The 24,195-nt window shown below is 38.6% G+C and overlaps 1 long non-coding RNA gene and 2 pseudogenes across 2 annotated transcripts; 1 reads left to right on the top strand and 2 right to left on the bottom strand.

The window, feature by feature from the left end:
• The first annotated feature begins 707 nt into the window (after positions 1-707).
• Positions 708-5,158, top strand: LOC147503673 (uncharacterized). The gene is made up of 4 exons (XR_015220232.1): positions 708-1,034; positions 1,425-1,653; positions 1,803-1,869; positions 4,781-5,158. It is a non-coding gene; the product is annotated as an uncharacterized LOC147503673 (long non-coding RNA).
• Positions 5,159-12,303: 7,145 nt separating this feature from the next.
• On the bottom strand, positions 12,304-15,199 carry LOC147503672 (uncharacterized; annotated as a pseudogene).
• A 530-nt stretch (positions 15,200-15,729) lies between these two features.
• Positions 15,730-23,474, bottom strand: LOC147503671 (elongation factor Ts, mitochondrial-like; annotated as a pseudogene). The gene is made up of 11 exons (XR_015192791.1): positions 23,326-23,474; positions 22,908-23,202; positions 22,658-22,830; positions 22,019-22,106; positions 21,546-21,715; positions 21,252-21,436; positions 20,529-20,655; positions 20,297-20,384; positions 17,795-17,847; positions 16,065-16,136; positions 15,730-15,944 (listed from the first exon to the last, which is right to left on the bottom strand). The product of XR_015192791.1 is annotated as an elongation factor Ts, mitochondrial-like (transcript).
• Positions 23,475-24,195: the final 721 nt, after the last annotated feature.

Below are 24,195 nucleotides of genomic sequence, written 5' to 3'. Positions count from 1 at the left end.
ATTACGTCAAATATTAAAACGGAATCCCTCCCCCAGTTAAAAAATGGGGTTTTAAAATTTAATTAAAACAATTTATTAGGAAATCAAAACGGGACGAGAATCTTTTTCCCCCATTAGAACGATTTATTATAAATTTTCTATATATATAGTTATGATCATTAATTAAGCAAGTTTGCAAAAGAGCCTGTGTGCGTATACTTTTCAAGTTACTTAATGAAGAAATACTTTGAGATTAAGAAACAAACAATTATATTCTTAATTATTGTTGATAAAAGCTCGCGTATTTTCTCTCTCCTCACCATATTGTTTAATTTTTCAAACCCTGCGATATTAGAGACTCCTAAAAAACAAAGGGAGGTGCTAATAATTACAAACACCTCCCTGTATTTGTTTAATTCTCCTTGTTCTATTCTTAAATTACTGTCATTACCTCCTCAAATTTTAATCGAGTGAGCGGAAACGATCTTGGCGGGGGTATGGGTATGGACAAAAGCCAAGTTGGTTGGTTTTACATGTCATGCGTCCTCAACTTCTCTCTCATTTTTTATTCGCCCCCAATACCCTTTCTCCTTCACCCAACTCTCTCTCTCCCCGCAGCTCCGCTCACTCCCCACTGCCATGCAGTATACTAGTTTAATTTAATCTAGATATATATATACTAACACAGTAGCACTCACCAAAGCAAGCACAACATAAGTAGCAAAAAACCAAAAATAAACTCCGAACATCATCAGTAACCTGAAATGCTTTCAATCAAAGTTTGAATCCAAGTTGGTGCACAAACGTATTTTGTTTTGCAACTCACCACAATCAATCGGTTGTTGTCATCTAAAAAAAAGAAAGAAAGATGGAAGTTTCTATACTGAGTTTCGGTGTAGTTACTCATCCTTCTTTCAATCCAAGTTCCTGTCTATTTTATCAATCTCATTGTTTAGGCATTTACCAATTTTTGTTTCAAATGGTTGAGGATAGAATATCCAATCCACAAATTCTAATAAATTGATCGAAGAAAACACAATCGCCAAATCCAACAGGTATTCTCCTAGCTTTTGCTTTACTCAATTCTTAAATCAACTTTATTTTATGCAACTATGACTCAAAGCCCCGATTGGACTTAGAATTGTGTTGATTTCCTTTAAATGGTTTTAATTGTTCAAATCGCTGAAGCTATATATTTTTTCATATTACTTCTCTGTTTACTGGATGCTATCATACCCTTTAGAATTTTTTCTTTGAGTTTTTGTTAAAAGCGACATTATTTTTGTAGTTTTGATAGTTCCCTTATGGATATCCCTTTTTTAGTTGTTTCGAGCTTGAGACAACTACTTCATGTTCGTGCTTTGAAGTTTTGAAACTTATTATTCTATTTTTGTTACTTTTTAAATTTATACACCTTTGATCTTCCTTTTTGCGCCATTATACAGGTTGGTTGAACCTTGATGGCGTTGTTGCATTGCTTCTAACTAATTGGAGAATTTGATGTATGTGTATTAAGATTCATAAGCTCATATGATATAAATCTGTTAAGTAGGTACTCGTGATTGTTCATTCAATTCATTTGAGAATGTGATTCATGGAGACTAACTTGGCTGTATTTACTGGAAAAGACTCCCAAGTAGATGGCATTATGCAAGAAAGAACCATAGGTCTCAGGTACACTCGAGTTTTCTTATTTGTCGTACTAGCCAAATAAATCAAAATTCATATTTTGTCTACTTTGTTGTTGCTTGACGTCAATTTGAAGTTTTTAAACTGTACATATATCTCGTGATTAATTATTGACTATAGGAAACATCGATTAGCAACAGGTGTGTATTCGTCTATTAATAAAAGGAGTTGAGTTTCCTTTGAGCCCTCAATTAGCAACAGGTGCGTATTCTCAAGCCAAAGTGCTTAACTTTAATTGTTCAATTTATTTTTATTTATTTATTGGTAACAACATGTTACTAATAGCCATTATGAATTTTAGGGTTCTCACTTAGGGAGTTAATCCATTATGACTCCCATTGTGCTTAAGAACGTAGGAATTTACAATTTATTGTGGTGCTTTTAGTAATTAGTTGTTTTTAGCTGGAAGATAATTAATTTTTTATGTGTTTTTTGGAACAACAATATTTTTGTTAGAAATATATTTTTGAATTTCCGTCAAAAATACTTTCTTAGCATGCAAGTAGTTGTATGGATGACAAGCAATACTTTTTCTTTTCGATTGAGGTGTTCACTATGTTGATTAATGGGGAAGAAGCTCACTCAATTGATCATTTAAAGAACTTGATGTTTTTCTACTTATTTTCTTTTCCTCTCAGAATCACTCTTTTGCAAAATATCGTGCAAACCAATGACTCGATTCAATTATTTTTCAATTTTTGAATTGATAGTTTGGAATTTCTTGATTTGGATTGGTGTTGATATAGTTTGGGGTGTAATCAATAAAAGTAGTCGTATAATTGGTAATTGGTGTTTAATAATTTGGGATTTGGAGATCCTACAGATATCATACCAATAATACTAAAGATTCAATGATTTGAGGAATTAGTCAAATAAATTTATATTTGGCGTTGAAAAGAATGGCTATATTTTGTTCCTTCGCTTAGGGTGTATTTAGATTGTACATTCCTACCTCCATCAAAGTACAAAACACAGGGTAAACACTTGAACCAACAATAACAGTTAATCTGAAGTAGTATTATTTTAGATTATGAATCTTTAGCGTAGTCATGTCATCTGTAAGTCTGTATTAGCAGGCTAGCTTTGACTGTGTTTGCAACAAGTACAAAGTTTGACACTATTCAAAATAGACAATTTAATATTGATATATAGCATGCGACAGTTTATTAATTATCTTAGAAGATTAGTAGGATTACGCATTTGGAGTTTAGAATTTTGATACTCAGGTGTGACAACAATTGCTAGAAGGATATCCATTTCAGTGGCTATAAACCTCCTCTGGTTATACAAGCAACATATCTTGCACTTCCCCAACCATTCGGGCTAGTCATCAAGTCGAGTTGTTTGTGAGTAAGTAACTCGAGCTCGGCTCATCGAAGGCTCGACTCAAACTCGCTCATTCAATAATATGAGTTGAGTTTGAGCACATTTTAAAACTCTAGCTCGAACTCGAGACGCTCGCGAGCTACTTGTAATTCGCACTTTACATAGTTATGCTAACGCTTATTTGGGATAATTATTTATGTTAGTGTGTTAGATTATAATTACTCAACACATATTGATTGTATTATTTATAATGTGCACACCTTGAAATAGTTGTTTGATAGTGGCTATTGTGGTATTAGTGAATTATAGTTGCATTTTAGTATTTTATTTAGATGAGTTTAACAAGTTATTTTGGTCTTGAGGTAAAATTTAGAGTCCATTTGTGCTCAATTATCTCTAGTTTGTGGTTGAAATTGAGCATATACATAATACAAGTCAAATCAAACTCTAGAGCTGATGATCGAATTCAAATTTGTAGTCTAGAAAAATAGGAATCTAGACTCATTGAGATGCTCGAATACTTGATGAGTCGAGCACTCGAGCTTGAGCACGAAATAAAACTCGAACAAAATTTGAGCTCGACTCAAGAGATACATGAGCAGAGCTTGAGCACCCTAGTACTCGACACAAGTAGCTCAATGACCAGCCCAACCAACCATGTTGTGGCACTGTTAATGTTTTACATATTTCTAATTAAATACTTAGTTACATGCTCTTAGCTTCTCTCTTTTGATTAGGATCTTTAGCTCAATGGAAGAGAACTTAAGTGTGGAAGTACATCTCAAGAGATCGATGGTGGTTCAAATCCTCCAAGTTCCTATCTATTATTGATTTGAGCTATCTCTTCATTTTTATAAACTATTGTAGGAGTTTCTTTTCTACCCAAGTTATGGTTTGGGTGTTATTATGTGAAATAGCACTTTTATTTTAAAAAATTCAAACTTTGTTGCTTATATTGTCATAATAACAATTGACTTTTACATGGAAGTAGTTGGGAAGGGCACAATCGTTCACTTCAAAGTTTTTATATGAACTGATTAAGGATAGGAGAATTCAAGCGTTGCATTTGAGTGGTCTAAACTTCCTGTGGAAAAAAGTATGGAACAAAAGAGTCCCTACAAAGGTTTGTTTCTTTGTTTAGGCTCTCTATATTAGGGTAGGACTTTCACTTCAGATAATCTAAGAATGAGGGGTAAGATTCTTGTTAACAGGTGTATAATGTGCATGAAGGATGAGGAAACAATTCAGCATTTATTTTTGGATTGTGAAATGGTGCAAGTGGTATGGCATTAGTTCATGCAGTCTCTCAAGTGTCATGATGATCTATCACAAGGGCTTATGGGTAGATTCAATTGTCAGGGTCAGATTTCAAGGACGGGTCATCTCCTTTCTATGATTATTGCTCATGCAGTCACTTGGTCGTTATGGCTTGAGCGAAATCGTAGAACTTTTGATAACCAGTCTAGGGATGTCCATCATCTCATAGCTAAATGCAAGTTACTTATGTGGGATTGGGTGTGGTATTTACCGATGTGTAAGCGATTAAAATTGGAAGATCTTGTATTTAGATGGGATGCCATGATTGAGTCTTAGCTTTTGTATGCTTGTAACTTGGGTAGTGTAAATCTCTCACACTACATCACTATTATTATTAATAGAATATTATTTTGCTAATAAAAAAAATAAAATAACAATGAACTCTTGCCTCTGGATCTTTCTCTCTCTGACTTGAAAACTGTGAATAGAATTTGTATATATCTCTAACTGTTTTGTATCTATTTTTTAGGTGTGCTTTTAGCAGGAGAAAATATTGCAAAGGAAACTTTAATCAATTTGAAGGGATTAAAGTGTGGTTATGGCCTTGGTTCAAAAGAACTAAATTGATCAACTATTAAACTATGTTTGTGCTTTGGTAAAGAAGAAAAATAAAGTATGGTTATGCTATGGCACAATTGGTCATATATTTGAAGTTTGGGTGTGAGAGGAAATTGGTTTAAGTATATGTTGTTTGCTACCGGATTGATCTCTTCCTGATACTATTATTCCTCATTTTTGTTTGTTAAGCAAAAGTGAACATAATACTTCACTATTCACTTTTTAATCTCTTTGATGTTGTTGATATTTTATGTGTTTGTAATTGCTTTAATTTGATATGATGATCAAGATTAATTTGTAGAAACTCTGTAACTGAGATAATGTTATACACACATTGATTTCGATTTCAACTAATTTCACTGGAGACGGTTGTGCGGTAAAGAGTGGTAGTAGGATCTATGTTATTAATATCGGTTATATCGGTCGATTAATCGCGTATTGCTTGTAACCCGATTAATTTTTAATGATTTTTATACTTTTCTCACTGAATCGATTTAATCACTAAATTGACCGATTAATCAGTCGAGATGACCAATTTCTCACTAAACTGAGAAAAAAATTTATTGAAAATATCGGTTCGATCTCCACCCAAAAAAATACGTAAAATTAACAAATTGGAATTCACTTCATGATCATAATGTACAACGTACTTTACATCTTTTTGCAATTTAGATATTTTATTTTTTGTTTTTGCACTGCAGGACTCTATACAATGATTTTTCTTTCAGGTAATGACCATGGGCCAAATTATAGTAAAAAAATGCTGACATGCCATATTTTTTGCTACTGTGGCGTCATATCACTGTTTGGTATGCCACAACAGCTGAAAACATCACATGAAAGGCACATGTCCCATTTTACTCTCCTTCCCCATTTTTTTCGCGCCCATTTAACTTTGTTTGAAAATTAAAAATGGATATGGCTGAAAAGACATCAACTAACAAGTGTCAACACCTAATAAACCATGCATAAATGTTGTCTTGTAAATTGAAATTATTTGAAATTTGAATATGTGTGAGGAATGAGAATCGGATTAATCAGTTGGATGTATTTATTGGCTTAAATTGCTATAAAAACTCAAACAGACTTTTTTTTTTTTGGGTAAGAACTTAAACAGACTATAGTTAGGTTTATTTAGTGAAAACAAATAATGATGAAGGGAAATGTATTTGAAATTCAGGGAGATAGTAAACAATTTGAGAAATCAGTTGAAGCAGTTCGAAAAATAATAAAAACAAATAATGGTAGGAGGATATTTATGGAGATTACAATGGAATATGATGAGATATGTTTGAGAGTTTGTACTGACTATGGCAGAATTTGTTGTATTGAAATGATGGAGGAGAATGGAGAGGGAAGTGAAGCTTGACGAGAACGATAACCAAGTCCAGAAGTTCCACCAGGATTTGAGAGACGCCTTAGAAGATCAGCCAGGCTAGCAGAAGCAACAGCAGTATCACCATCAACACAATCAGCAACACCAATAATACCAACAACAGCAAGTTAAAGAGATTGTGTTGGATCTACATGTTGCTAGTGTATACATGACGAGCATGACGAAGAAGAGGTTGTGTTGATTGAAGTGTTGTTGTGGTGTTTGAAGTTAGGCTTGGATTTGTGTCATGTTCTTTGTTCTAGGTTTAGTTTTTGTGTGTTAAGTTTGTTTCAATTTCACAGTCAAGTGTGTCATGCTTTAGGTTTAGTTTTTGTGTGTTAAGTTTGTTTCAATTTCACAGTCAAGTGTGTCATGCTTTAGGTTTAGTTTTTGTGTTTTACGTTTGCTTGATTCATTTATGCAATAGGGTTTATGTGAACTGGCTTCGTAGAGAAGAAGAAGTTGTGAATTTGGTATTTAATTTCTTTTTTCAGTTTTTAAGGGAAAAAAACATGTTTCTCACGTGCTTTATTAATGCCACCTAATGAAATGAACGGACACGTTGTGTATTCCGGTGGCCACATCAGCATTGACCGACTAGAATTGAGTCATAGTTTAAAAGTGCAAAAAAGCTAATTGTACAGAGTACTGCAGTGCAAAAAAAAAAGTAAATTATCTAAATTGCAAAAACATGTATAGTACGTTGTACATTATACCCGTTAGTGAATTGGAATTTTAAACCGTATTAATAATAATAGAAGCTAATAAACACACAAAGCTAAGGTTTACTTATTTTCTTCTCTTAACATGTTAAATATATAAATTATTGTACTATCTTTCTAATATATATTATCTCTTCTCTCTCTCCTTATTCCTTTAAATATTTAGTATAATTGTTGTGTTTGGCATCTCTGTAGTACTCTAAAATTGAGTTAATTAGATATGATTATGAAAATTTGATATTTTTTATTGCATCTTGGATAACTACTTAAAAATATCTTGTATGATTATATTATTATATATTTTGAAAATGTCAAATATATACATCCGATTAAATCGCCAATTAATCACCAATTAATTGCATATCGCTTCTCGACCGATTAGTTTCAAAAACCGATTTTAAATGCTTAGAGTAGAATGGATTGACTAAAGATATAAGATGATTTGTAAGCAAGTGATGAGAACCCAAAAACTACCATACTTAACCGTGTTTGGTCGTCTTTAGAACTTCGTAGTTTCACAGTTCGCATACATGCTCTGCATTCTTACTAAATCTACATCAAATCATCTTTTTAAAAAATATACACACTTTAATATAATAAAACACGGCACCCGTTCACTGAACGGGTACGAAATCTAGTGAGTATATATATTTATCCAACATCTAACAACCAATTACGGGACGACACGTGAAAGGCAAGCCAGCAACACACCAAATCAAATCATCAGCACAAGTATACTTGATACTGCTCTACCAACGGAAGATATCTTACTCAGTCGCCCGAACTATGACTCAAACAATGCGCCCTACACTCCAAAACCGTCTCACCCGTAAACACCGCTCTCACCCAACCGACTTACATATACCGAACGACCTAAAATCAAATCCATAACACTTTCCCATTCCACACGCATCAAGTACTGAGCACCACCTACTATCTATCTCTGCATCACAACACCATTGTCTCACCAACTACGATCATCATCATCTTTCCTACCAAACTGTAGCAACCATGCTTCTCCACCAAATACAAAGTTTAGCCATACCAAGCTATACTATTTGTAGGGGAGTGATATTCTCTATCCAGCACGCGCTTAACATGGTGGAACTAATGCACCGACCTATGGTCCCAGTGCATCCATGAGCCAACATCGGCGCCACGGGGCGGATCGCAACATCATGCGAACTTCGCCAGAGCAATGACACTGACCCCTATCCGTAAGCAATCATGGTGACTGAAGGTGTACTTGCACTCATCTATCCTAATCCGGGTCACTAGTCACGCCGCAGCTTCTGGCGCGCATCGCCACTCCCTCATCATCCGCAGACCGGACCTATGTAGATATTTCTCACGTGCCCCATGATCCACACCCCACGTTGGTGACATCCTTTACACGTGGAGGGTGAGGATACACTTTCAATCTCTATAAATACCACTCCTATGAACTACGCCAGACCTGATTCTACTCTGACCCCGAGAACCAGAGTAAGATACGTAGGCAGTTCGCTCCAAAAGCCGAACTCGGTCTCACCCATCCATCCATATCAGTCCTCCAAAGACTGTTTGTAGAGGAATAACACATCACACCTTTACATTGGCGCCGTCTGTGGTCTCGATTACTTGAGAAACCAAACCACTTTCACACTAATCAGTAACAAAAAACCAAACCAAAAAGATTCTCAAGCCCACGAAGCATGGTAAGCCTCGAAGCTCAATTCAACACTTTGGCCGGCCAGCTAGGAACAATGAACGAACAAATTGCTAACTTCGGGCAAGAAAGCGCCGCGTTACGTGCACAAGTAGATACACAAAGCCCACTCGGCTGGCACCGCAGATGCTGGCGTCATCAGCGTCGATCAACGGATCACCGAAGCTAAACCAAAGGCTCGACAAGAATGCGGTCAGAAGGATTCCACCATGATAGTGCAGAAAATGTTGAAAACCTATGGCGCATCTCCATTTCTTTGCCGAAGTACTTCACAAAGGTCTCCCCTCGGACTTTGTCAACCACGGTTCCCAATTATATGGCGGTCGCACATGCCCGGCCAACATATAGCACGATATGCTCAAAGCCTTGCACTATCTGGCCCGAAGTTCGACCATCTACGATGCGAGGCTCTTTCCGGCAAGCTTGAAGGGCGGCCCGCTCGATTGGTTTTCTCCTCGAACCGGACTCCATAAGAAGCTTGAACAGCTTACCGACTGTTAAAGCGAGCGAAGATTATACAAAAGGCGCCAAGAAGGGTGATCTCAATTCACTCTTCCAACTCACTTGGGCAGGAGGAAACCTACAGCTCTTCTTAAGCCGGTTCAAAACAGAACTCTTGGACATGGAAAGCGGCCTCAAGGAATCATTCGGCCGCGGTGGCTTTCCACAACCGCCGCGCCACGTAAAACCGACCCTAACCAGTGCTTTTGAAAGACCAGCCCGAAGCGTTGGCCGGTATGCGCTTCGGCGTGGATAAGTACATCAAGCTGCAAGAGGCTTTGCTAAAGCGAGAAAAAGAAGAAGAAGAAGCGTGAGAAGGGAGAGGGTTTACAGTAGCAGCACCCTCTAGGAAACGACCCCGACAACAAGGGCAACCCTCCCGACCCAAACCAAGAAATGATCGGGAATTCGCCACGCTCACCAGATCTCCCAGTTACATACTAGAAAAGATCAAGCGTCTTTGCATTCTGAACCGAGAGATAAGCGGCCAGCGGTCGCCCGGACCGAGGGCCTACTGCGCTTTCCACCGCGCCAATTGCCACGAGACCGACGTATGCTGGGGGCTCAAGCATTACTTACAAGATCTGGTCGAAGCCGGCCACATCAAGCAGTACACTAGTATACCCGACGGCGACCTGCGCGCCAAAGGCGATGGCCCCGAACAAGCGCAGGTCCCCACCCGCGAAGGAGCCATCGAGGCCTCAAAGCCGCCCTCACAGCCGAGGGCGTTCCAGAACGGCGTTTATCGGGGATCGCCGCCAACCATCGAGAGGTCGCGACCAAGATGAGAACCATCCACACGATCACCATCCAAGATGATTCCGTCTCAAGTTCGCGGGAAAAAGAAGGCGGCGTAGGTGCCCTCCATGAAGTATACAATTTCTCCTCACGAAAGCTGCAGCGTGCCGCGCGAGTTCTGGTATGAAACGAGGAGACATCACCTTCTCGAGGCCGACCTCAACAAAGGTGCGCCTCCCACATAACTGATGCTCACCGTGGTCCACGTCAAAATCGGTGGCCCTGGACCGTCAGCGAGTTACGATAGACCTGGCAGCTCTTGCGATATTACCGTTCTACCACACAATCCAAGAGATGAACTTACCAAAGTCGGTCTTCATAGACCCCATTGCACCCTGCCCGGGATTCAAGCGGCTCGAGCCGACCCAATAGGAGATATCATCTCCCGGTCACCGGTGGGATCCGGGAAGACAAAGTCGGCTTCACGCCAGCTTTGGCGTCTGGATACCAAGTCGTCTACAACGCAATTCTAGGGCGGCGTTGGATACATCAAATGCAGGGCCGTACCTTCCCGCTACATCAGGTCATCCGTTTTCAGGCGAGGGGAATGATGGAACGAAGCAATCATTTCGAGGCCCATCATTGTAACGAGATCATCGCAGCAAGCAAGGTCATTTGAACCTCCCATCACCATCCCCTACTGAACCCACAAGTTATACAATGGCTAAAGATTTGAGTGGGCGAGGTGAGGCGAAGCACAAAAGCAGGTAACGTGGGGGATCCAACAAAGAGTTTCCACTTTCGGCGACCCGATCTCGACCACTACCAAAGCAGCGGCACCAGCTAACGCATTTAATCATGGAGGTCGCCCATTTGGAAGGCATCACGAACAAGCAAAGTCTCATTGACACCACCACCGCCTCCTCTCGAACGAGAAGAAAGGGGGGAACGCGGTCCTCTGTTGTCACGCCTTCCAGATCCGTCGACCCCGTTGTCGTGAACCACGAGGAGGGCGCCCGGTTCCTCGGCGACTCAACAACCAGCCTAGCACTTACCGCACTCTACAAAGAACAATCCTCCGTAGCGAAGCGCGCTGAGAGCCAAGCACCGACTCAAGACAAGCAAAGCAAGTGAACACGGAACCGGGCGACCCTAAACTTCGTCTATGTAGAACTGACCTCGACCCCACACTTAAGGCTCAACTTGTAAAGTTTCGTCCATGAATAAAGATGTGTTAAGCAGTAGGTATATTGATGTGCTCGGTATAGACCCTAGTGTGCATGCCTTAGGTTAAGCGTCAACCACGGTGCCAAACCCGGTTCGACAACGTCTAGGCGATTGTCACTACGCTTTCAAAAAGCAATCAGCGGCGAGGTAGATAAGCTCAAACAAGTCGGTTTCATCCATGGTCGACTACCAGAGTGGATCGCCAACATAGTGGCGGTCGAAAAAGAATGGCCGCGATCCGTTTGTCGTCGACTTCACCGCGTCAATCAAGAAACTCCAAAAGGCGGCTTCCCCTACCAAGAATACCCGGCTAGTCGGCCGGACTTGTGGGGCACGAGTCGCTATCATTCATGGACAGCGTATAAGCGGGGTACAATCGAGATACCACTAGTCGAAGAAGATCGGAGAAAACATCATTCATCACCCGAACAAAGGAACTTACTGTTACATAACGTTCTCCCATTCGGACTAAAGAAGCGGGGGCGACTATCAATAACTAGTAACTAACATGTTCCGGGACATGTTAGGTGATACCATGGAGGTCTACATTGGCGACGCATGGTTGTCAAAAACAAAAAAGCAGCCGACCACCTCACCCGCTCGAGCAAAGCGTTCTCCGGACTGACGACGAACGGAATGAAACTGAACCGGAGAAGTGTCTTTTGGTGCGTCCTCCGAAAAAATTTTCGGATATCGGTCTCGTGGCGAGGTATGAAGCAAATCAGGACCAAATTGGCGTTCGCCGACATGCCGACCAAAACAAAAAGCGAGATACAAAAGTTGTCGGTATGGTGGCTGCACTCCGGCCGATTCATATCGAGCATCGGACAAGTGCCGACCATTCTTACAAATACTCGAAAGGCGAAAGCAATTCTCATGGAGCGATCAATGCCACAAGCATTAGCCACCCTCAAAGAATACCTCGATAACACCTCCGTCCTCATGAAACCAACCGAGGAGAAACGGGGCTCTATCGGCTAAATTTATCCGATTTCGCCCATCAGTTGATCTGTTCAAGGGCGAACACAGTCGAAAAGGCCGATCTACTTCACAAGCAAGACAGACACTCCTCCGGTAGAAAAATTACTCTTATATAGAAAAAGCGGTCCTTGCTTTGTTATACTCGGCAAAGAAAATTCAGGCCGTATTTCGGGCTCATCCAATCAAAGTCTTGGCGATCTCCAGAAAATACCATCAGATATGAAGTAAGGCTGTCCAGCAGCGACAGGGCGTCCTTTTTACCAGGAATGTCATCCAAGAGTCCCATACTTGCCAATATTAGAGCAAATGCGAGATTATCCCACATAAACCCAATCTGTCTTCATCTTTATCCCTATTCTGAGCGTGTACAGACTAACTTTGCAAGTGAGACTATCCTAGGGAAGTGCCTCTCTTCACCTGGACCATAGATAGCAGCAGGGCGTATGGCACATGTATAAAGGCAAGTGCCATTTTTTCCTCCTGCGAGCCAACAAAACATGGAAGCATCCAGAGCACCAATAGGCTACTCCAGTTGGCTATGTGTCGGCGGGAACGAAAGTGAAGAGGCTGTTTTCTGTGGCGATATAGATTGTGATCTGCGATAATAGTATTATGAAATGACTCTAATAAACATATCAGAGCTAAGAACACAGAAAAAAGGGAAATGTCCTGGTCTATTTATATAGCGGTAGTTACCACATGCCACCAATGACAGTATACTGTTGTTTTTCCATTACTGAAAAATGTATAACACATTATTATATCCCAATTCTGTGATATTGTTCAAAAGAGACACTGCAAAAACTCATCATAAATACAAACACGATAAAGGTGATGCACAAACGGATTCATCCCACTGGTTAGGTGCCTAAACCAAAAGTGTAAGATAGGGCCCATCCACTCTAAAAAGTCAAATTGTATGCGAGCCCAAAGGCATAGGAAACTTATAAGTTGGACTTCCTTTTCATAGACAAAAGTTTATAAGATCCATACATTTGGAACTAAAACAACAGGTACCCCGTTTGGGGGTGGGGAGGGAGAGGAGGAGGAAAGGCCGTATTCCACTAAGTCATGAATTACTATCTATTAGCGGAAAATAAATAAATAAAAGGACTCCACACCTCTCCCCTTAGGAAGATTAATAAAGGAAATTTCCTGCGGTTTTGGGAGGTTAATACTGTTGCATATTGAGCGGAGGTAACTAGAAATGTAGATGGGTTCCAGAGCAAAGTCCAATTGGGTGCTATATGGGCTGCTAAAGGCAAATATAGCACCCTAACTATCAAAATGTATTTCCAATGGGGTACTAAAGGCTCCTAAATTTGGAAAGAGCTATAAACCCAATAAAAGTTAAGACCTTCGCAGCTGCCATAATAAATTTCAGGAGCCGAGGACGACATAGTTTCTACCGTTGTTGGTAATTTGTAGACGAAGCCCAGCTTTATCGCCCTGGTCACCCATTTTAATTAAATGGGCGACGGCATAAATTTTTCCATCGTACTGGCTAGAAGAAAATTGTGTGTTTTAGCGTCTGGACTATCTGGATGGTAGAGTTTCGCCACCGTATCCCGATTTTAATAGCGACTAAAAAGTCCCATTGGACTAGTTTTTGGATTTTCGGTGGCAAATTTGATTGGGGCTGCAAAAAGGCCTATGTGACACCTTTTAGCAGCCCATTATAGCAGCCCTCTGTTGGACCTGCTCTCAAGACTTCAAATACACAAAATGTGAAGGTCAATATCCACATGTTTCACCTAGTTATACACTTCCTAGCATTCCCAATGCATGCAAGTCAATATTTTTCACCTCCACGTAGGCTCAATTTTCCCTCTTTGTTACCGTTTTGGTGAAAAGTAGGCGAGGTTTGGCCAATCGAGAGGTGACTTTGAATCTCGGCGGAATGTTTGATTCCATCCGAATGTAAAAATCGAAAAACGCCTGACGTAATTAAATATCCGGTCGAAAAAAAAAAAAAGCGGAAAAAAGAAAAGTCGAAAAACACGCGACCGAATGAGAAACGAAAAATATAAAAACACCGCGAGAGGCGGAATAAAAAAATTCCGTCCGAAGCTCCACAACTTCGGTAACTATCTCGGTACCAACTGCTATTCTCGCTTTTGACTTTAGTGACAAGTGACCGACTTTGTCACCCTTGCATTGAACAAGGGTTTTGATTAAAAAGGTGAAAATTCTCAATTTCCCTCAATACTAACTTGCATTGGGAATGCTCTCAAGAACCTAGAAATGAAGTGGAAGGGGCCTACTATTGAGCGGGCGGAATTTAGTCCCAACATATTTACCCCACGATTTTGGACTTGGCAAAATCAGAATATAAAAATCGTAAAAAAAAGAGATGGTTGGTGTCATGTACACCACATAAGTCAGTAATGAAAATCAAACATTCGGTTTCAGAAAAGAATACATACTTGGAAGGGCGACCGCTTTGCTTTTGAGAACCAACTGTTCAGCAATAGATTTGCTCCAACCATATGGATCCACATGGTCATCTATAGGAAAATAAGGCAATGCTTCATTGCCATTAATAATCTCCTTACCCCCCAAACACAACATTGTATGTGCTCACATACACAACCTCTTAATCCCAAACTCAAGACAAGCATCCAACACATGACATGTACCATTAATATTGACATTGTCTATACGCCCAGTTTGCATCATCTCCTTTCCTGACATGCCATACGACGCAAGATGGAAAACACAATCGGCACCTTTCAATGCTTTTCCAACATCTTTCTTTTACTCACATCCCCTGTGCATATAAACGTTTTAAGTAAAACAGGCAGGTATATATCAAGAGCATGGTCCATGCTGTCTAATTAAGCTCGAAATTTGTATGATTTGCATTGGATGAATCGTAAGTACCTTGAATGAAACGAACACGACCGATGTTTTTAGATGGTCGGACCATGGAGATGAGGCGCGAGGATCCAAGGTCCGAACCTCGTGAGCACCTCTTCTTGATAGTTCAGAACATAGAGAGCTGAGCCTACAAAACCGAGCCACCCGTCACCACAAACGTTATTTTTTTTCTATCCCCTCGTTCTCGCTCAAATGCATCTTTCCTTTTTCTTCTCTCTCTCTCCCCACTTGAGTTTTGTACCATTTTTTCAGCGGCACGTTTCCTTTTCAGTTTCACTTATACGATTTTACCATAAGTAATTTAATTCTGCTACTGTTTTGGGCATATGGTCCAGCAATGCTTTTGGTAAACATCACAAACTAGATCATGCCATCTTCAGACTATCAGACTAGATAACTGCAAACAGTGGGGGCATGAGCAGAGGGAGAAAGAATGAGCGAGATTGAGAACAGCCAAAACCAACCAAATAACATTTTATCCACTTACCATTGTCGACCAAAGATCGTTTCGCTCGCTCACTTGATTAAACATCACAACTTCTAAAATAAAAAGTAAAGCTAAAAATACGTCACACACTCACAACAATGAAAAGAATTCTATGTATAGGAATAGGAATATGGAAATAATAAATCAAACTTCGCCTCTTCATTTCATTGTCTTGATGAACATATATTTATAAAGGAAACAAAAAAAGTAAAATTGGAAGCACAAAAATAAGTGCTAGTGGACAAATTATTGAACGACTAGAAAAAGTTAAAGTTATGGATTCTCATGATTCCAGAGCTTCCACTGGCATAAGCATGAAAGATGTCATTGTGTGCAGACCAAAACTCTGCTTTAAGTCCAGCTCTTCTCACTGCTTTTAGTATCTTGTTCTTATGTGCATATCCAGTTACCACAACTTTTTTTGACTGCTTGCATCCACTTCCACCTTCTCAATACCTGGAAAATCAATTACTTAGTTAACAATCAAATCCCCAATATAAGATTGGCTAAGATTAATATGATTGATGTAAAGATGGATGGAAGATAGAGAGGAGTAGAGGGCACTGCAAATCTTACCCTTTATTTTGGATATGCTTTTCCTGAGTCTCTTTCATGTAGCCCCACCATTTCAACCTTCATTTCAACAGACTACATTGCAAATAAGACATGCATATTAAAGAGGGTTGAAACAAAACAAAGATTCAATTCAGTTATTTATCACTGTCAAAATCATAACTCATTGATCAAGATCCTCCATGAAAATTGACATTAAAAAGAATAGAAAAAAAAAAAAATCGGACATGAACACCAAATTAACAACAATGCTGCATGGTAATAAAGTATTAGAGTGTGGGTGATGTATTAGAATCATCAACTTTTCGATAAATACGATTCCTGAAGTGAACACTAGATTTTACAAAACATGTTGTAAAATAATTGTATTATTCTATATGCTCGCTAAAAATGGAACGGTGCCACACACATTTGCAACATGTACGAAAAGATTATATACATAGGATAAACATCAGTGGCCGGAATTCGTTTTTCTTGAGTATTCAGATCATTCTCAAAAAATAAAAATTTTAATACACATCTAACCGTGCTCTACTCGCTCTATGTTGGCATAGCCTCGACGATGCTAAGTCCATACAAATATACATGAGCTCATGAAAAAACATAGCTAACATAAGAATCCTTCAAGGATTTGATATATCTACCATTCTACCTCCATGAAGAGCGACCCAACTGGAAAACGATGATAATAGATGTGATGAAGAACAGCAATGAGTGATTAGAATTTCAGTACAATTGGAAAAATGAACAGATCGAGAAGGGGAATGTTGGTTTATATATACAGTAACCACATAAAAACAGATGGAACTAAGGTGGTGGTGCTTTGCTTTGAGCCTTTGATTCGCTTTACTTTGCTTTATCAAAGAGAAGCAAGAACCATACCGCGGGATGCTGAGGTCAAGCGTCAGCAGTACCTTGAGACCAAAGCAATCGGAGTCTCTAAGTTAGTAATAAAATGATGGGCTTTGACTGGTCCAACTTAACTTTTTCGAATCTTTGGATTTATAAAGAAACAGTTGAAATGGGCTTCTAAAAGACTAAAACACATTAATTTAATCAAATTTTAGTTTTCTGATTTGATTACCATCGTTTGCCTGAATTGGGGAGGTTGGAGAAATAAAACCCCAAAACAAGATTGAATATTAATTCTCTCTTTTTGAGGTTGTTAAACTTGTCGATGGATTCTCCTCTTTCTTTACTGATACAATTTTTTTTTGAACATAGCATTCTGTTAAGCCCTTATAGAACAGGTTCACACTATTGACTAACCTTGCAGGCTAACAACACTATGGAAAACAACACTTTATGAGTAGAACATTTGGGGTAATTTCTAGTGTTTTTGTTGAAGAGTTATAATTAAGTTTGAATTTAAGTAGAACATGTGCAAACAAGATTTCAAAACAACAGAAAGTGAAATAGCTGAAACCTTTTATTCAGTGCTCGCTCAAAAATTGTCTATATCAAAATTTCTTAACTTAGAAAGGCAAACCATTAACAGGACTGCATGATACAATTTCATATGAGGCACTTCACGACTGAACATCCATGAATGAATGATCTTTATCCCGAACCAGAATTTCTCTTCTACCAGCCCAAAATATAAATACAAAAAGTGATCTCAATTGAAACTTCAGTAACTGCTTTCCAGGAAAGAAAATGGAGAAAGATAAAAAGGGTCACTACTCACTACTCAAAATGCAAAACATTTTTCTGAACAAGGGGCACAATATTACCTCTAACTTAAGCTGCTTGAGCCACATCATCAGCCCCACTCAATGTCTCATCCCTGAAGTTCACCGCAGTATTAAGTATCTAACATATATGCATGAAACAGTATGAAAATTTTATCTACATATATGGAAATACATTCAGTTCTTAGAGAAACCAATACAAACTAACATGAGCCATTAGAATCTTGTTTACTTCATTACTGAAAATCAGAAGCAACATGGATGGGGACCAGGATTGAGAAATTGTCAAATTGGGACCAGAAGGATCATGGAGAGTACAATGTACAAGGTTTTGAAAAAAGTATTGAGGCTTAAGCGTCAAGGAGTGCCTTAAAGCCATTTTACGGCTTTAGCACTTTGAGGCCAGCCTTACAAGTTTCTATTATTATTTTTTTACTTTTTTCCCAATTTTTTTAATTTTTTTGGCTACTTAACCACTCATAACTTCTTTTAAAAGATTAAAAAACTCCCTATTAGGTTATGTTTTTGACTTTTGAGCATCAAAACACCTCATTCTAATATCACAAACTTCCATTTTTCCTCATTCTCTTTCTTTCTTCTACTATTGAAGCTCAAGCCTCAAGAGACAGAGCCTTGAGGATTTGATGCGTTTTTTTAAACACTGACAATATGCTTAAAAAGGTATTAGGCGCAGGCAACAGGTAGCACAAATTCTCTTACTGGATCTTTTAATAGGTAGAGATCATCAGAACTCAACCTCCAAAGTCCAAAAAACAAATTCAAAAACAAAAAGAGATAACAGTTTTCTTTTTTTCTAAGCCAGCCTAGCTACCTATTCCCTTTCTTTCTCCCGGTTCCTCCAGCCCTTTTTCTCTGTATCGGCATTCTATATGATAACTTGAACATAATATATCTTAGGGTAATAATGTAAAAAAACCCTATGGAATAAATATGAAGTAGGGGTAGTTGTGGCTTTCTACTTCCTCTCTAAAAATGAAACTGATAGGAAAGCTCTTTTAAGACTATAATCAGTGTTCAGTTTGAGTTTTGATTTCAGATATGAACTTAGGAAGGATCTGCTTTTGTTCATGTTCACCAACGCATGGAAATACTTGGTGTTTTGATCCCCCTCTGAGTCCCACTCTCTTCGTCAATGGAAGTGGACGGTTTTGGTATTGGATTCCTTCTTCCTGACTTCATCTTCAAATCTGTCTCCTTGTCATGAACAAACTACTTTCTCTACATTAGAGTGCAAGGTGCTTAGAAGATTCATTTAGGTAAGCACACTAGAAGGAAAGGACTTGTCTTGTCTGGACTTCCTATGTCTTGCTGCCTCCGGGCTTGACTCAGGAGGAGAGCATTCTTCTACAAAAAGAAGAAAACGATTATTGTGAATAATGAGACGCTACCCTTGCCTTGAGGAAGATCTGCGAACCGCGATCGAGGGAAGGCTTTTCTTCTTTCCTCGGCTTTCCTCACTTTATCACACTCGATGAAACAGAGAGCAAAAGAACCTTTACTTTAGCAAACTAAGAGACAAGAAAGGACGGGAAGCTACTCGCCCTCGGTCGGTAGAACCCTAGTGAGGGAAGAGCACCCGCTTCTCTTAGGCACACTACTCTAGGAACAATAGCCAGCCGACTAGTCTCTTACACAATCCTTTGTGGACTCGCACGCGTAGGTCCCCCTCTTCTTTCTTTTCTAGTGTACCTCGGGTTTCGTTTCTTCTTTATTAATGGGTGGGCGTGAGAGTGCTCGACTGACTTTCTGTCCAAACAAAAAGGCTACGTAGTACAGCTTGGGGAAGCCCTGGTCCAGTAAAGTTAGGGGAGGGGCAGTCGTCCAGTAGCGGAGGATAGTGGATCGATTAGCCCTACGCTGCAAGCAGCACGACGCTTGTTCCTACCCCTTAACCTACCTTATCTTAGGGGAGTCTTTAGTCGCTTTCCATTAAGATCTTTATTGCTTTTGCCGGCCCTAAGAGAAAGAGATCGTTAAAACTCAAGCAGGAGGAAGAGAATCCTTCTTCTAGAGCTGCTTTCAAAGATCCCTTTACTAAGTAGCTTTCACGCTCCCCAGCCTTCTGACCTGCTCCATTTCATCTTTAATAATGAAAATAACAGACTAACTTAGACCTTAAGGGGGCAACACCTAATACCCACCGATTGGACAAAACAAGACCTGGGTTGACATCCACGGGCAATTCAAGTAAACAAGAGGGTTGGCCACTTTCGGGGTAGACTTGGTTCCTCAGTGACTCAGAAATGCACCACCTCTTAGCTCAGCTTGGATGAGCTGACCCTTCTCTTACAATACTGGGATTTCCGCTTTTGCTCTTGCATTCCATAATGGGAAGAACCTCTTCGCCTATTCTCTTCAAGGTTAGTAGCAACCTGCAGGCTCGAGAGACCTGTGGAAGAGGAAGAGAAGCACCACTCTCTTATACAAGTAGGGAACAGAGCTTCACCCTAGTAGTTATGTTATGTTATGTTATAATATGGGTAGTTATGTTATAATAAAACTTGTTTCTACGATATGTATTACCTTTGAATTCCTTCTCCAACTTCCATTCTAAAAAATTTGCCAACCTTCACTGGAAATCCCACTCCTTTGATAGATCATCTATCAGTTTCTGCAATAGTTGCAATAATAAGATTAGCAGTGCAAAATGGGAACAACCCTAGATCTAATCTTTTACGCCATGGTATTCTCCGATGACCATGATATGAGTATATGACCATAACGACCTCCTAATCATATATGGAAAGTAAAGCACCTTGACATTAATAGCATCATTTACAATAAACTTTTGCTCCAAGAGAACTACTTCTTCCATGTATTTCCGCGATACTGACCCTCCACCATTTTCTCTATGGCAATTTTTGGTTTCCTGTACTTTCTGCCTGGCGGAAAAAAAAAAAAATCAAATGAACAAAAGATAAGTTTAAACAGAAAATATGCTAGCTATTGGAATTGCCAAATTCAGATGATACAGGCTCTTTTGCTCTGTGGAGGTTTGCAAAGTTTAAAAAAAAACATGGATTGCAGTTTTCAAGCAGTTAAATGTTTATATACTGCTACTGTGTATATAAAACTGAATGTTTATACTGCTATTACACAGCTAGACACACTCAAATATCTGTGGTAATTTGTGTCAACCAAAATCACTGCTGTAATATATCTCTGTGACGCCTTGAGCAAGCATTTGGTAACATTTGGTACCATATGGATGTCTTCCAACCATAATAATGACAGACGACTTCAAATTGTAAAATGGAAGATTGAGTATACTCCATAACTCAAATACAAAGCAATGGACAAGAGCTGAGTTTACAGTTTATGCAATCCAAAGTTTGTCTTGGCTATTGGCTCAACCGCCTTTAGTAGTGGGCACCTAGGCTTGCTCCCTGAACTCACTAGGCTCAAAGAAAAAGGACGGGGAAGGTGCTATTACGTCTCAAAACTAAACGCGTATAAAATGTTCCAACTTCCAAAGTACCTGAGATTTAAGGATATCACGTTCTCTCTCAAGTTACCTCGAAGAAACAAGTTCCCTCGATAAGAATTGTGGCTTTGCTGCGACGGCGTGCATTGCCAATTCAGAACCAACTCGAAGAAGGGCATCCAGTGGAACTTTCTTGTCTTCTGATTCCAGAGTCACAATACCAGCAAGACGCCCCAAACCTGCACTCATAAGGTAATTATTCCTCACAGATATCAGCATTCGTATGTACCTCGCGCTTTGTCATTCCCATTAAAATATATAGAATATAGTAAGAAAATATTGCATTACCTGGTTGAGGACTCCTTATGGAGGTATGAAGAAACAACACCATGTGAAGATGTTGACACTGTATAACCCTTCGAGCTTCACATTCTCCCCAACCATTGCCGCCACTTCTGTAATTGCTTTGAACCGTTGTTTCCCCTTAGTTTTGGATGATCTAGATTTATCTTCAATTCCTGTACAAGAAAATATATCAAAACTCTACAAAGGAAATAGATCACTTTGAAAGTGAGGAAACTTTCAATGAGTTTCAAGTTACATAAAAGGTATCCGGTTGTATTCTAAGTAAACATAAAATGTATATAATTAGGAAAATAATAGCAATAAAGATCCACACTTTTTTAATATCATTGTGATCAGAAAAAAAAGTTTCTAACCCATAGAAATGATCATAATAACAGGCTGTAAGACTATACAAAGAGATAAAAATATCTAGGGCAATCAACAAAACAAACTCTATCAGATGTAAGATGTCTCACCTCCAAGTAGTCTGGACCCAAGAGAAAAGGCCGTGAAACCTGCTCGAGAACTTTCAACTGACAAAGCAAGCTTTGCCAGAGATAAGGCCTGAAAAAAAAAGAAAAATAATTAGAATATGGAACATAGGCAGAGACTAAAATTGTATTCTATTGGAAGTTTCAAAATGTTTTAAGAGTTTGGCATCAAATAAATTGGCTTGTTAAACGTGTGCATACAGAACCTAATGAAAGCATCACTTCAGATTAACTAAACAATAACAGAAGAAGGATATATTACATGTCAGAGACAAATTCATAATAAATCTGCAAGATTCAGGCATGATCATCCGGTCTGGGTAAAGGCATGATCATTTGCAGAACAATCAAAGCTTAAACAACTAGGGGCCAATCCAGACTTTTATGTATCGTGAACCTAGACATGGATTATGTAGAAGTGTAGAACAGACTCAAGATCCACTCTCAAAACATATAGGCAATAATTTATTTTCTCGAACTTCAAAAAAACTCTACAGATATATGTATCTCAAATAGTTTTCTAAGGACCAATGCATCAATTGACTCAGTAATCAGTGTCGTTACTAATGACTACACGAACAGATGACATAGTACACTTATCAAAGACTATAACTCCATACTCACCAAATACTGAAATATTTCATTTCTCGAAACAAAATCAGTCTCGCAGTTAAGTTCAATAAGTGCAGCTTTGCTCTCATTTTGTGCTAAAGCAAGTAAACCCTCAGTAGCAGTCCTCGAGGACTTCTTTGATGCTAAAACAATACCTCTTTTCCTCAGCTCTGTCTGTGCATTCTCTGCATTAAGTAGATATTACTATGAGACATGTCTTAATATTCTAAAAAACATAATTCTCCAACTCAAAGAGCCTTACCAATATCCCAATTGCAATTGACTAGAGCAGACTTGACCTCTTTTATAGGTGCACTTGTCCTTTCCCTTAACAACTTGATGAGATTCAATTGGTCTGAAGAAGAAACTTGAGCACTGAACGATCTCAAAAACAGTTGCCTCCCCAAAGAAAGTTCATTACTGGAATTAAACAAGGTACCAGTTTGGTTGATTTTCGCAATTTGAGGCGCGAGACAAGTATATCCATGCAGAGATTGCCTAGAACTACCCAAGTGGTTGAAGAGAATTCGAAAACTCATTTTAAAACAGAATTAATCCTTGGCAAAAACAAAACAAAATAAATAAGAAGTAATCATTTAGAAATACGAGATATATATAAGACGAATGAAAAAAGTAAAACCATAAACCCTAGTTCATGCAAAGAGGCTTTTCAATCTTACTTTGAGACGCAAATTTCGAGGAGTTCTCGATGGCAAAATTTTAATCAATCTTCTTATATTAAATCTCTTTACAATTGTTCAAAATCGATAAATAAATTTGTTTATTTCATTTTTAAATAACTAATACTCTTAAAATGTGTTATTTTATTATAAATTAAATTATTAAATTATTGTTTAAAAATAGGATTTTTTAGAATTTTCTTTATACGTTACCTGCCTGGTCAGCTAAGTTTGACTCTCATTCACCTTGACCATTAATCTAGGTTTTCTATTTTATTCTAATAAAATAATAATAGTAATAATCTAAAACTCCCATTATAAAATGTCGAGTATGCCTTCAATGGTAAGATTTTCTATTTTCTTCTAATAAAAAAAAAATAATAATTTAAAACTCTCACGTGATGAAATGCCAATATATCTTCAATGGTCATCAAATATATGAATTAAAATTTAAAACACCCATTGAGTACATTCATCGGTTCATGCTTGTTAAATAATATAATATAAATACTTTATTTAAAATAGCAAATTGCATACGAAATAGAAATCACTGAAGGCATATTCAGCATTTCATCATCGGAGTTTTATATTTTTTATATATATTTTTTTTTATTTGAAGAAAATAAAAAACATAGACTAACGGTCAATGAGAGTCAAATCTAGTTAACCAGCATCCAACGTTAAATTTGGAGGGAGTGGGGTATGTCTAAAGAAATCTAAAATTAAAAACCTTTAAAAATATATGTACCAGAGGTAAAATAGTCAAAACAATCAGAGGTTGGTCATTCTAACATAAAACAAACATGTTTTTGGAGTTCAGCATTCATAGCAGACCCCAAACTTCAAGGGAAGGACTATCTACAAACCCCG

Source organism: Coptis chinensis, chromosome 4 (genome assembly GCF_015680905.1).
Source record: "Coptis chinensis isolate HL-2020 chromosome 4, ASM1568090v1, whole genome shotgun sequence".
Classification (NCBI taxonomy): Eukaryota; Viridiplantae; Streptophyta; class Magnoliopsida; order Ranunculales; family Ranunculaceae; genus Coptis; species Coptis chinensis.
The sequence above is the reverse complement of the archived record's forward strand: the minus strand, read 5'-3'. Positions and strand labels throughout refer to the sequence as shown.